The sequence below is a fragment of the Pongo pygmaeus genome, chromosome 6 (assembly GCF_028885625.2).
Source record: "Pongo pygmaeus isolate AG05252 chromosome 6, NHGRI_mPonPyg2-v2.0_pri, whole genome shotgun sequence".
Taxonomy (NCBI): Eukaryota; Metazoa; Chordata; class Mammalia; order Primates; family Hominidae; genus Pongo; species Pongo pygmaeus.
In genome coordinates, this window is record NC_072379.2 from 133,686,003 (window position 1) to 133,699,131 (window position 13,129).

The 13,129-nt window shown below is 41.4% G+C and overlaps 1 protein-coding gene across 4 annotated transcripts in view; it reads left to right on the top strand.

The window, feature by feature from the left end:
• Window positions 1-2,276: 2,276 nt before the first annotated feature.
• CALD1 (caldesmon 1) overlaps window positions 2,277-13,129 on the top strand; it is a 229,233-nt gene continuing 218,380 nt past the window's right edge. For 3 of the 4 annotated variants that reach the window (XM_063667822.1, XM_063667842.1, XM_063667845.1), the window contains exon 1: window positions 2,277-2,388. The gene's annotated coding sequence lies outside the window, so the exon portion shown is untranslated. The remainder of the gene's footprint in view (window positions 2,389-13,129) is intronic. The other variant, XM_063667847.1, reaches the window with a different exon arrangement.

Sequence of the window (13,129 nt, forward strand, 5' to 3'; positions counted from 1 at the left end):
GTTGGCAAAAACTTGGGGATCAGCCCCCTTGGCCCTGGCTTGGTTCTTCCATGAAGAAGCATCTTCAACTTTCATTGCCAAAGGGTGTTTTGCTTCTGTCGAGGGGAGGAGAAGATAGGAGAGGAAATAAAAGCACAAAAATGAAAAACAAAGAATTCCTGAAGGTCTGATAAGCAGTTCAACTATGCACCAAAACATAAATATTTGGCCAAATTAGTTACTCCAAATGCTTTATATTTCTAAAATTGAGCCTCAGTTTTGTTATACTTTGAAGTTTTTCAGCTCTTCACAATCCTGAGCAAATCTAAGGGGGGTGGGAATTGGAGTTCATTTCCTTCTCTGAGAGCTCAGCAAATATTTAACTTCTTTCCTCTGATGCCTGGTAAAGTGATCTTGCTGTTTTGTCGAACATCTCTTTCAAAGTGGAGATGTTCTCTGTGCAGTGACTCGATTTAGCATTTCGTTAATGAACGAGACATAAGCAGCATGTGCTGGATACTATTCGCTTGGAATCAATCAGAAAAGTGTTGCTGGTTATTAAAATATCTGTATCCTAACATAATCTGTGACAGTGTCTGTAGTCTAACTTCTGTCCACTTTTTGTTGAATTCACCTTTTGAGATTTGCATGACTTTACTTGTGGAGTTTCTCACAAATATAAGACTTAAATCTAGTTTATTTGCACAATCACATAGCAGAAATTACTTGTTCCCCGAGGCAGAAGAATTCACATGCGTAAAGTTGAGGTCTATTTTAGTATGATCCTCAAGGAGTTGGTTAATTTCCTCACTGAAGTCCTCTGATACAATCAATGAAAAATAGCCAATCAGATTAGTTGTTTGCGATCATTTTAAAAATAAGCGGGCTGTGTTAAGGTTTGGATGAGAGTGGACCCCTCTTTTCCTGCAGCAGCCATGGTCAATGGGAAGACCAAGGAGAGAAGATGCAAGAACAGGGCCTCACGGTTAAGCCCTTGGCCACTGGGAAACCTTCTCTAGTAGCAGCTTGTAGTAATGAGAGAGATTTTTATTAAAGCAGACAATGGGTGTTGTTACACAGAACTGTCGCTTTCCTAGGGGAGGTAAAGTGGCTGAGGAAATATTCGAGCCTGCTCTCAGGCCTGAAATCTTTTGACTTCATTCTCAGGAAGCAAGACTGGGTCTACCTCCAGATGTCTCTGATGGGATTTAGTGTGCAGCTTGAAATGCAGGTTGGTTATTTAATGAAGAAAATCAGAAGTCTTGCCTCTTTAAAGTTGGTTTTAAACATTTATTTTATTCTTTTCTATCAGGAAGTTGTGTGTGTGTGTGTGCAGAAAGAATGAGAGAGCAAGATTAATTTAATAATTTTATGTATGAAATGTTGGACATATTGAAAGCAGAGGAGGTAACATCACATATGCAGATGTTACCTGAATTCCTCCAGAAACCAAGCAAAATCAAAGTAAGCTAATTAAAGTAAGTTTACTAGAGCAATATTCGTCACCAAACATTGGCAGAGTAGGCTTGGTTACCATGGTAAATATCTGCAAGTCGTTCCCTAGGGGAGCCTCATCCTTTCCTTAGCTACACCCTTTGTTTCTGCTCTTCCTTGAAGAGCCTTGGAAGGCTTTTCTCTCTTTGCTCTTGAAAGGGCAGCTGAAATGCCTCTTCTCCAGGAAGACTTTCCTGGAGAAAAGAAGCAGCCCACCTTTCTCTGGACTCCCATAGAACTTTACTTCCATGTCTTTCAGGCATGTGTTTAATTGTGCCACATATCATAGTAATTTATGTTCAAATTTCTCTAATCACATTTATCTAATCTCTTCTACTGATTTATAAGCTCCACAAAGGCAAGATTTAGGATAGATTTCACTTTGTACCTCCACGTGGATTTTAGCACAGTACCTTGCACCTTATAGGCACACAATATGTGTGTGTTTAATTAATAAAATAAACACATCCAAACCCACTTCTAGTGTATAGCAGTAACCTATAACCTAAGTGTTCTTACCAGAGAGGATAAAATTAAAACTCCATTTAAAAATTAATCAAATAAATACCTCTGTTATTTTCTCCATCCCAATTCAGTATCAGGCATCTTAAATTTGGTCAGAATTAGTTGAGTAGTTTAGAGTTTCATGGTTTAAGCAAACATTTGTTCTTTTTCTTCCTTTTCTTTCTTTGGAACAGATGAAACTTTGCTGGACAAAAAGGAAAAATATCTGGGTGGGAGAAATTGGGTGGGGCCAGTTAAGACTGCATTCCGCTACTGGATTTAGTTGAAAATATCAAGCTGTTTTCAAGAATTCTGGATTAAACTCCCTCCCTCGCATTGTATTCAGGGATGCCTTCCTTGAAGAATTGAAAGCAGAAAGATTTGGGAGCTGAGAGTTAAGCTGAACAAAAGGTAACTATTTTAAATCAAAACATCTGCTAGAGAGGTGAATTTAACTTAAATTCCAAGGGGCAATTGCCGTTCAGCTCTCACCTCACGGACCTATCTTCTCTGATAAATTTTCCCTGGCTACATTAATAAAAGTTCAGGAGGAAGTGTCGTTTTGCTATACTTTAGAAATAGCAACTTAAAATATACTTCAACTTCTTTTAATGTCCCAGAAGTTGTGCCTTTCATCTCCCAATTGTTCTTTATAATACATGGTGTGATGTGGCCTTAATAGATAAGCAATTCCTGTTCTTTTTGCTCAGAATCCAAGAGTTTTGGAAGATTTTGGAAACCCTTTTGTTGTGGTGATCGTGGTATTTATTTCTCAACTTGTGATGTATGGTGTTATCTACCATGGTTGTGTGGGTTGATGAAGCCACTGCTATTAGTTCATGTTGACTGAAGAGAACCTATGGAGAAGGTAGTAGGAAGAGCTTAACTGGAATCTCCAGAAATGGTGCCTTCAGGAGTCAAAGCTTGGACTCTGTCATTTGAATGCTCTCCCATGCTATGGTCTGAATGTTTGTGTCTCTTCAAAATTCATATGTTGAAATCCTAACTCCAAGATGATAATAGAAGATGATGCCTTTGGGAGGTGACTAAATCATAAGGGCCGATTCCCTCATGAATGGGAATGGGCTGAAGAGAGACCCCTTGTCCCCTTCACTCTGTGAGGACACAGCAAGAAGGCACTGTCTGTAATCCAGAAAGCAGACCTGCACCAGACACCAAATCTGCCTTGATCTTGGCTTGCTAGCCTCCAGAGCTGTGAGAAATACATTTTTGTTGTTTATAAGCCACCTGGTTTATGGTAATTTGTTCTGGCAGTCCAAACGGTCTAAGACAAAAAATTAGTACTGAGAAGTGGGGGTGCTGCTGTATTAAATACTTAAAATGTGGAAGCAGCTTTGGAACTGGATAATGAGTAGAGGCTGGAAGAGTTTTGAGGTGCATGCTAGAAAAAGCCTACATTGTGGTGAACCAACCATTAAGGGCAATATTGCTGAGGGCCCAGAAAGAAAAAAGGAGAGCTGTAGAGAAAACCTCAGTGTTTTTAGAGAATGCCTAAGTGGTCATGAACAGAAAATGTTAGTAGAAATATGAACGGTAAAGGCTATTCTGATGAGGCCATTCAGATGGAAATGAGAAATATGTTATTGGAAATGAGAGAAAAGGCAATTCTATTTAAGAAGTGGCAAAGAATTTGGCTTCTCTGTGTTCTTGTCCTAGTGTTTTGTGGAAGGTAGAACTTGTGAGTGATGAAATTAAATATTTAGCTGAAACTATTTCCAAGCAAAGTGTTGAAGATGTAGCCTGGTTTCTCTTGACTGCTTATAGTAAAATGAAAGAAGAGAGAAATGATTTAAAGATGGAATTTTTAATTAAAAGGAATGCAGAGCTTAAAATTTTAGAAGATTCTTAGTCTATTCACATTGAAAAAATATGAGAAAACTTGTGTGGAAGAGAACAAGGGTGTGGCCAAATGATTATTTGATAAGAAAGTTAGTATAGATTGTCATCTCAATGGAAGCCAGGTGCTATTCATCAAGATAATTGGGACATTTATCATCTCAGCCCTGGAACCAAAGATAGAAGAAGTGACTCAAGGATGCAGAGCAAGGAATAGGTCTTTGAGAAAGCAAGCCAGAAGAGTGAGATAAAGTGCAGATGTGGAATGATCCAGCCTCAGAGGATGTTTCGTACTAAGGTCAAGATGCACATGGAGCCAGGAACCCAGGTGCTCATTCTAACAATGTGAAAGAATTCTGTTTCGCCAACCCTAGAGGGAGTTGTTCAAAGTTCCAGAAAACAGCAGTAGGATTCATGATGCCAAGGAAGGGTGAACTATATATTTCTGTAATTTAATTTAAACGAAATCCAGGACCTATTGTTTGAGACAATGGATTAAGAATGACTCAGAAAGCATTGTGGAGATCACTGGGGCTGCCCTTCCCATCATAGGTCCTAGAGTGCAGAACAATATCAAAGGAAGGCCATCACTGCCCAGAGCAGCCTTATATCAGGGGCTCTACTCGCTGCACTCCATCCCTGTGCCCCGTGGCTGCCCCAGGGCCAGCTTAGGTGGCTCCAGTGCAGCATGCTCGGCACCCAGCAAAGCCATGGGGGCATGGCTGCCTCTACCTGGATTTCAAAGAATGCCCTGGAAAGCCATAGGCCCAGGCAGACAAACACCACAAAGGTGGGGCCACCACAGAGAGTCCCCACTAAGGCAATACCCAGTGGAACCATGCAAGTGGGGACACCACTGAGACCACAGACCAGTAGAGCCCCTAGCATGTGATTCCCATGAACTGCAGGCACTCAACTCCAAACTGAGAGAGCTGTGCCATAGGCTACAACTGGAAAATCTATGGTGGCTGGGCTGTCCAAGGCCACGAAGGCAGGCAAAGCTGCAGAGGTAGGACTGCCATCCCAGTGGGTCTGCAAGGCAGGACCTCTGCCCCAGCACCTAGACAGCGGAACACTGAGCCAAAAATATTATGCTTGAGCATTAAGATTTTGGACTTGCTCAGAACTTGCCACTTCTTTTTTTACTATTTCTCCATCTTGGAATGGGAATATCTAGCCTATGCCTGTCCCATCATTTTATTTTGGAAGCACTTAACATGTTTAATTTTAGAGGTTCACAGTTCAGGACGGATAGTACCTGGGGTCTCACCCATATCTAATTTGGATGACATTTAGATGAGACCCTGGACTTCAGACTTTTAAATTGATGCTGGACTGAGTTAAAACTTCAGGGCTCTTGGGATGAAATGAATATATTTTGCATGCAAGAAGGACATGAGGCTGGGCACACTGGCTCACGCCTATAATCCCAGCACTTTGGGAGGCTGAGGTGGGTGGATCACCTGAGGTCAGGAGTTCGAGACCAGCCTGGCCAACATGGTGAAGCCCTATCTCTACTAAAAATACAAAAAAATTGGCTGGGCGTGGTGGCAGGTACCTGTAATCCCAGCTACTGAGGAGGCTGAGGCAGGAGAATGGCTTGAACCTGGAAGGCAGAGGTTGCAGTGAGCCAAGATTGTGCCATTGCATTCCAGCCTGTGCAACAAGAGTGAAGCTCCATCCCCCCACCAAGAAAAACCAAAAAAACAAACAAACATGAATTTGGGTAGAGGCAGGGGTGAAATTCTATGGTCTGAATGTTTGTTTCTCCTCCAAAATTCATGTTGAAATCCTAGCCCTCAAGGTGACGGTATTATGAGGTACTGCCTTTGGGAGGTGATTAGGTCATCAGGGCAGTCTTCATGTATGGGATTAATGCCCTCATCAAAAAGGCTAGAGGGAGACCCCCACCCCTTTCACCATGTGAGGACACAGCAAGAAGGCACTGTCTATAGGCAGAAAGCAGACTCTCACCGGACCCTGAATCTGCCCTGAGTTTGGACTTCCTGACCTCGGGAGCTGTGAGAAATAAATTTTCATTATTTATAAGCCACCCAGTTTATAGTATTTTGTTGTGGCAGCTCAAGTGGAATAAGACACCCCAATTTGGACTTTTTGGAAAGCGGGACCTAGTGAGAAATAATATTTCAAGAACTGGAGATTAGTCTAATGAGGCCCAATGAATGAAAAAAGAAAAGGGACTTATTTGTTTGTCTTCAAAGGAATACCTCTCAGCCCTGGAACCAAAGATAGAAGAAGTGACTCAAGGATGCAGAGCAAGGACTGGGTCTTTAAGAAGCAAGGCCAGGGGCCAGGCATGGTGGCTCGCACCTGTAATTCCAGCATTTTGGGAGGCCGAGGTGGGCGGATCACTTGAGGTCAGGAGTTCAACACCAGCCTGGCCAAAATGGTGAAACCCCATCTCTACTAAAAATACAAAATTAGCTGGGCATGATGGCGCATGCCTGTAATCCCAGCTACTTGGTAGGCTGAGGCAGGAGAATCGCTTGAACCCAGGAAGTTGCGGTGAGCCAAGATCACGCCATTGCACTCCAGCCTGAGCAAAAAGAGTGAAAAAAAGCAAGGCTAGAAGAGTGAGGTAAGGCATGGATGTGGAATGATCCCGCCTCAGGGGATGCCTGATGTGTAAGGTCAAGATGCACCTGGAGCCAGGGACCCAGGTGCTCATTCTAACACCATGAAGGAATTCTGTTTCGCCAAAACTACAAAGTTTTTCAACATTCCAGAAAACAGCAGTAAGGTTCAGTGATGCCATGGAAGGGTGGACTATATTTCTGTAATTTAATTTAAAGAACTGACATAGGTTTCTCAGGGATACACAAAAGAGGTTCTTACTCTCATAGAAAGAGCTGACTCTTGAATCGCTTTAGGGAATGCAGTTCCCAGTAAACAGGTGCCTTCTATAAGGGAAACATAGAAACTTCAGGGAGGGCTCCCAGAGAGCTGCTGGGCTGGTGTTGGTGTCTCTGAACTTGAAAGAGTGGCCTCATGACACCCAGATTTCCAAGACACAGACCAACTGTCTTGGGGGACAAGTTGGAAGGTTGATATGGCAAGTGTTAAAACAAACAAACAAACAAACCCTGCAAACTAGATTTAGTTGCTGCTTCAGGAAGGTACTGCCATTGCTGGGGTGACCTGAAGACCTGTTCGCCAACAGGAGCAAGGAACCCCCGTCCCTTCCTCCATCCAGGCTTGTGGTCTCTCTCTGGTGCCCCCAATTGGCAGAGCCTAACAGGGTGTCTGCTGGCCAAGCAGAAAGGTGTTGTGCAGAGTCCTAGCCTCAGTGGAATACAGGAGAGTGGGTCTGGAGTTGCGAGGTCACAGCTTTTTAAGTGGCACGTTCTCCATATAGCGTCCCAAGACACATGTTTCTTTCCTAGTAGAACCATGTATTACCAATTACAGCTATAATTGTATTTGAGCCCTTTCTAGGTACCTTCTCTTGGGAGAACCATACCTAGCTTCTGCAGATTTAAAAATCCTGCCATCTCAAAAGCTGAGGCACATGTTTGACTATGTTTATCCTTTCCATTCCTAGCTATTAACAGAAAAAAAAAAGCTACTTTCACTTTCTTCTGAAAAGTCAAGAGCATATCCACCAAACTCTCTAGCACATATCCAATATTTGAAGTTTCTCATCACCACTGTATAAAATATATATTCAATTACCAATTCTACACATTACTTCTCTATTTTTTTTTCATCTGTTCATAATGCATGATTAATTTTCTCCTTCTGGTCAGGTGACCTATACCAAAGTTCCAGAGCAGGTCACTTACATTTTTCTCTGACTCACTTCTCTACAGTGTTTCTGTTTTTGGGTTACTCAAGTGAATATCTTATTGACAGATCATACCATTCAGTCTCCCCTTATTACAGCCTGTCATTTGGGAATATGGCATGCTTCTCCATCACTGTATTTTAATCTGAAGCCCCTTCCCACCATGTCTCAAAAAATAACATTATGGTGTAACCTCAAGCTTGGTTCACTTACAATGCACACTGAGACATTATGATATAGTGACCTCTGGACCAGATTGCCCATGTCCAAATCCCTGCTTTTCTGCCTACCAGCTGTACATGTCCTTATGCAAGTTATTTAACTTCCATAAGCCTCATTTTTCTCCATCTGTGAAATGGAAGTAACAATACCTACCTTGTAAGGTTGTTCCTAAGATGAAAGGAAATATACAGTCAGTAAGTGCTCAATCAATGACACCTATTATTAGTATAATGGTTTTGAGGCTGTTAGCATTATTTCCATCTCCTCTCTGCCTTCCAATACTTTGGGGGTGCAAATCCCAGGCATCTCCCATACCCTTATTCATATTCTCATCTTACACTTGTTGTCTTCCATAGGAACCATGTTCATAGGTTTATCAAGGTGATTGTCCTTCTTTCTTCCTTTACTTAAAGTTTTTCAGTTGGATCACCCAGACTCTGGTCAAATATCCTTCCCTCGCCAAGAATACATCATTTATCCCAGTACCTAGAACCATGGCTTTGGCTTATAAATCTCACTTCTGTTTATCATATTTGTAATTGTACATTCAACCCACAGATTTTTCTTTCTCTTCAAAGTCTTTATTGTTGGTAGAAAAAATGATTATATAAGTTTATCATCTAGGGCTGGGCGTGGTGGCTCACAACTGTAGTCCCAGCACTTCAGGAGGCTGAGGCAGTGAATCGCTTGAGCTCAGGAGTTTGAGACAAGCCTGGGCAACATGGCGAAACCCTGTCTCTACCAAAAATACAAAAAATTAGGCAGGTGTGGTGGTGTGCTCCTGTAGTCCCAGCTACTTGGGAGGCTGAGGTGGGATGATTGCTTGAGCCAGGAGACGGAGGTTGCAGTGAGCTGAGATCGTGCCACTGCACTCCAGCCTGGGTGACAGAGTGATACTCGTTTCAAAAAAAAAAAAAAAAAGTTTGTTATCTATACTCTTGAGTCCTTTGATTCCTCACCCAAGGTATAGTTTCTTTTCAGAAATGTCATTCATGCAATATTTTAGCTCAAGACATACTGGGAGGAGATTTCCAGGAGAAAGTTAATATGGATCTTCAAGTGGCAGAAGAATCAGGAAGATCAGACCTGAGAGCTTAATGGAATAGCTTTCAAGAGCATGATGAATCATCTTGGGTGTGCGACTTGGACAGAATGCTTATTTCATATAGGCTAAGTAGAGAGTATTGAGCCTGTCAGAAAAGGAAGCTTTCAGCCTGTTGCCAAAGAAATTCGCTAGTCAAAATAACCAGTCAAATAATTTCCAAATTAATTATTTTTCATTTTGTTTTTGTATTTGTACATCCAGTCTCAGATTCCCAAAGGAATAAGTTATGATTTTAGCACACAAAAGTTTAGCTTCTTCTCATCACCACCCTAAACCATCTAAATTATAAAAGTGAAACTATGTATTATACAGTGGTACCTTCATAAATCTATTTCCAAGTGCCAGAAAATAGGCATTATGAGTGGGGAATTTCATATGTGTCCATGCATGCACAGAGTTCAGGCTCGGGGAGATAAATGTGTCAAGAATGCATAACCACAGCCGAGTAATTATGCAACTTCTATTTCTGCCAAAAAATTTTGAGCCTGATTTATGTCGGATCAGAATATAAATCCAGTCTTTGCACCGATTATCAAAAATACACTTTTAAGGCTGGGTGCAGTGGCTCACACCTGTAATCCCAGCACTTTAGGAGGCCGAGGCGGGCAGATCACCGGAGGTAAGGAGTTCGAGACCAGCCTGGCCAACATGGTGAAACATTGTCTCTACTAAAAAATACAAAAATTAGCCGGGCGTGGTGGCATGGTGGCGGGGACCTATAATCCCAGCTACTCAGGAGGCTGAAGGAGGAGAAGCACTTGAACCCAGAAGGTGGAAGTTTCAGTGAGCTGAGACGGCACCACTGCACTCCAGCCTGGGCAACAGAACGAGACTCTGTATCAAAAAAAAAAACCAAAAAACCAAAAAACAAAACAAAACAAAAAAACACTTTTCACACTTTTCAGTGTTGAATGTATTATTTTCAGACAGAATATAATTAATGGAATGCTATATTGGGTCCATGCTGCAAAATCCGCTGGGCCTTGGGGTGGAGTGGGAGCCTGTCTAGAGAAAAAAGACAAGACTCAGCTCTGGAAAGAGAACTGAAACGAAGGATCCAGAAATTGTTATGACTTGATAAACCTTGGGCCTAAGGTCTCATATGAGCAAATAATGAGAGGAGCCACCTTAATTTTTATGGGAAAAAAATAGGTGTATCATCTCATTTGCTAAAAAAAAAATCAGATGAAATTGTTCTGAGGGAGTGGATTCCCAGGATTCTCCACCCTTTGTATGCCTCACCTTTGCCAGGTGCCACCAATCACCAACTCTAAATTTGTAAGGCCAGGGCAATGCATCTGAGTCCTGGAGAATCACTTGCGGAGTTTTGAAAAATACTGACATCCGGCTCCACCTAGGAAATGTTAGTTTAATTAGACTGGGATGCAGCCTAGGCATTGCTAGTTTTCTTAAAGCACGCTAGGTAAGAAGCACTGGTCTAGGCCAACTGCCCTGAGGATGGCTCCTGCCTTGCAAAGACTATGACTTTGCGAGACAGAGATGCAGAGATGCACACAGGACAACAGTGGGGCCTCTTCCCTATTCTTACTGCCCTTTCTCCTTCATGTTCTTTATTCTCCTGCCTTGTAGTGCTGGTCCTTGACTACAGATTGTCTTGCATCTATTGTCTATAATCTAATGCTTCTGATACCCAGATGCCTGCTGATCCCTCCCTGGCCTGCTCTGACTCCAGAAATTTGTATTTCCTTCTGAGTATTTGCCCACTCTGTTGCAAACTCTGGCTTTGCAAGCTCCCCTAGCTGCATTGACTTGAAGCAGGCATCTGATTCAACCATCTCAGTTAGATTCTGACTTCCAGTCCCTTCTCTCTGGCAGGAGGCTGGGGACATCTCCACAGGCAGCCCCTGACCATATTTGTTTAACACGTAACTTCTGTGAGATGAGATGAAGTCACAGCCCATCCATCTAGATAGCCATCTTCTTGTCATAGGATGAAACCAGCCTGGGTTTGAATCCTGGGTGAGGAAGTCACAACAGAGTGAGAGAGAGAAAGCCTAGGTGACTAGGGGGTAGGTTCCTGTGCTAGGGCCTGAGATGTGGAAAGGAGAGACTTTATAAAGAGAAGGGAGAAGAGAAAATGATGAGTAAGACCATCTTCTTTAGGTAAACCTAAGTGTGTATTATAAATGTTAGCACTGGCCACTGTCGCTTATAAATTGCTGCTGTCATTTAAAGAATTCTGTATCATGTCTTCTTCATGACTTTTTAATACCACCGTTGTCTCAAAGTACAAGCACAGAAGTGTAAGTTGAAAAGAAAATGTGTATAAAATAATACATATGCTCTAATTTTCAACCAAATATGAAAAGTAAACCTAAAACCCACTGCTGATATCCATGTATAATCCGTTTTGGCTCCCAGAGGTACCTCTGTTAACAGTTGTGTAGTCCCGGAAGGACTGTTTGACATACAAAAAAATACATGTATGATATTGCTTCGTGTGTGTTTTATATAACTGGAATAATACCACATATATCATTAGGAAAATTACTTTTTTTCACTCAACAGTCTATAATAGAGATCTTTCATTTCACCACATATAGATCTCATTCTACTGAACTACTAAATGCTAACTATGGACAAATAAACTATTTCCAATGTATACAATTACAAACAATTGTATAAATACAATGTATAGCTTATATGTGTGTGTGAAGGTTTCTTTAGAGAAGATCAGGAAAAGTAAAATTGTTAGAAAATAGGGTAGATGAATTTTTATTTTAAATAGGTATTGTCAAATTTAAACCTCACCTAGTAATGCAAGAGAATACCATTTTACATTACTCTACTCAACACTATTACATATTTTACTTTATTTTATTATTATTATTATTATTTTTAGATGAAGTCTCACTCTGTCACCCAGGCTGGAGTACAGTGGCCCGATCTGGGCTCACTGTAATGTCTACTTCCCAGGTTCAAGCGATTCTCCTGCCTCAGACTTCTGAGTAGCTGGGATTACAGGCGCCCACCACCACTCTTGGCTAATTTTTGTATTTTTAGTAGAGACAGGGTTTCACCATGTTGGCCAGGCTGGTCTCGAACTCGTGACCTCCAGTGATCTGCCTGCCTCAGCCTCCTAAAGTGCTGGGATTACGGGCGTGATCCACCATGCCCGGCCACATATTTCAAATGTTGCTTCTCTGGAATGGTATTTCTTTGTTTGCACTTAAGTATTTTTTTCATTACTGGTGTGGTGAAAATATGCTTCATTATTGTTTCAATTTGCTTTTCATTGATTACAAGTAAGATTGAACATTTTTGTGTATGCCTACTATTATTTGGTTTTACTCCTCTATGAATCCACTTCCCATATTCTTTGCCCACTTTTCTATTGGGTGGCTTATCTTTCTTGTTATTGATATAGGAGTGATTTATAGATTACGGATTTCCTTCAGGGCACAATTCACATTGTAGTCTACTTGAATGGCTCCCCCCGGTGGTGCACAGTACACAGCCTGCACAGCCATAACTGGCAGTCAGCTTTTGTTTGTGATAAATATGTAAATATTTTATCTTTACTCTGTCTCTTGTCTTTACATTTTACTTGTGTTATTTTTCACAGTGTAGAAGTTGTTTTTCTACTCATATTTATCGTTCTTTTCCTTTGTGTTGTTTGCCTTCTGAGTCTTAAGATAATCTTTCCTACCCAAAGTAAAACATTTTCCTGTATTTCCTCTGATTCTTTTATAGTTTTACTTTCTATGCTCATATATTTAATCTATCTGGAAATGACTGGTGGATGATGTGAGACAGGGGTCTAAACATTATCTTTGTCCAAATTGATAACCAATAATACCAACAAATTATTGAATAGACATCCAAAAGACATCCCTTACCTAAAATACTACCTCCACCATCATGCCCAGCTAATTTGTGTATTTTTAGTAGAGACGGGGTTTCACTATGTTGGCTGGACTCGTCTTGAACTCCTGACCTCAGGTGATCCACCCGCCACGGCCTCCCAAAGTGTTGGGATTATAGGCGAGAGGCAGGAGAATTGCTCGAACCTGGGAGGCGGAGGTTGCAGTGAGCCGAAATCATGCCATTGCACTCCAGCCTGGGGACAAGAGTGAGACTTTGTCTCAAAAAAAAAAAAAAAAAATTAAAAATTAAAAAAACCCTAAAAATTAAAAATTAAA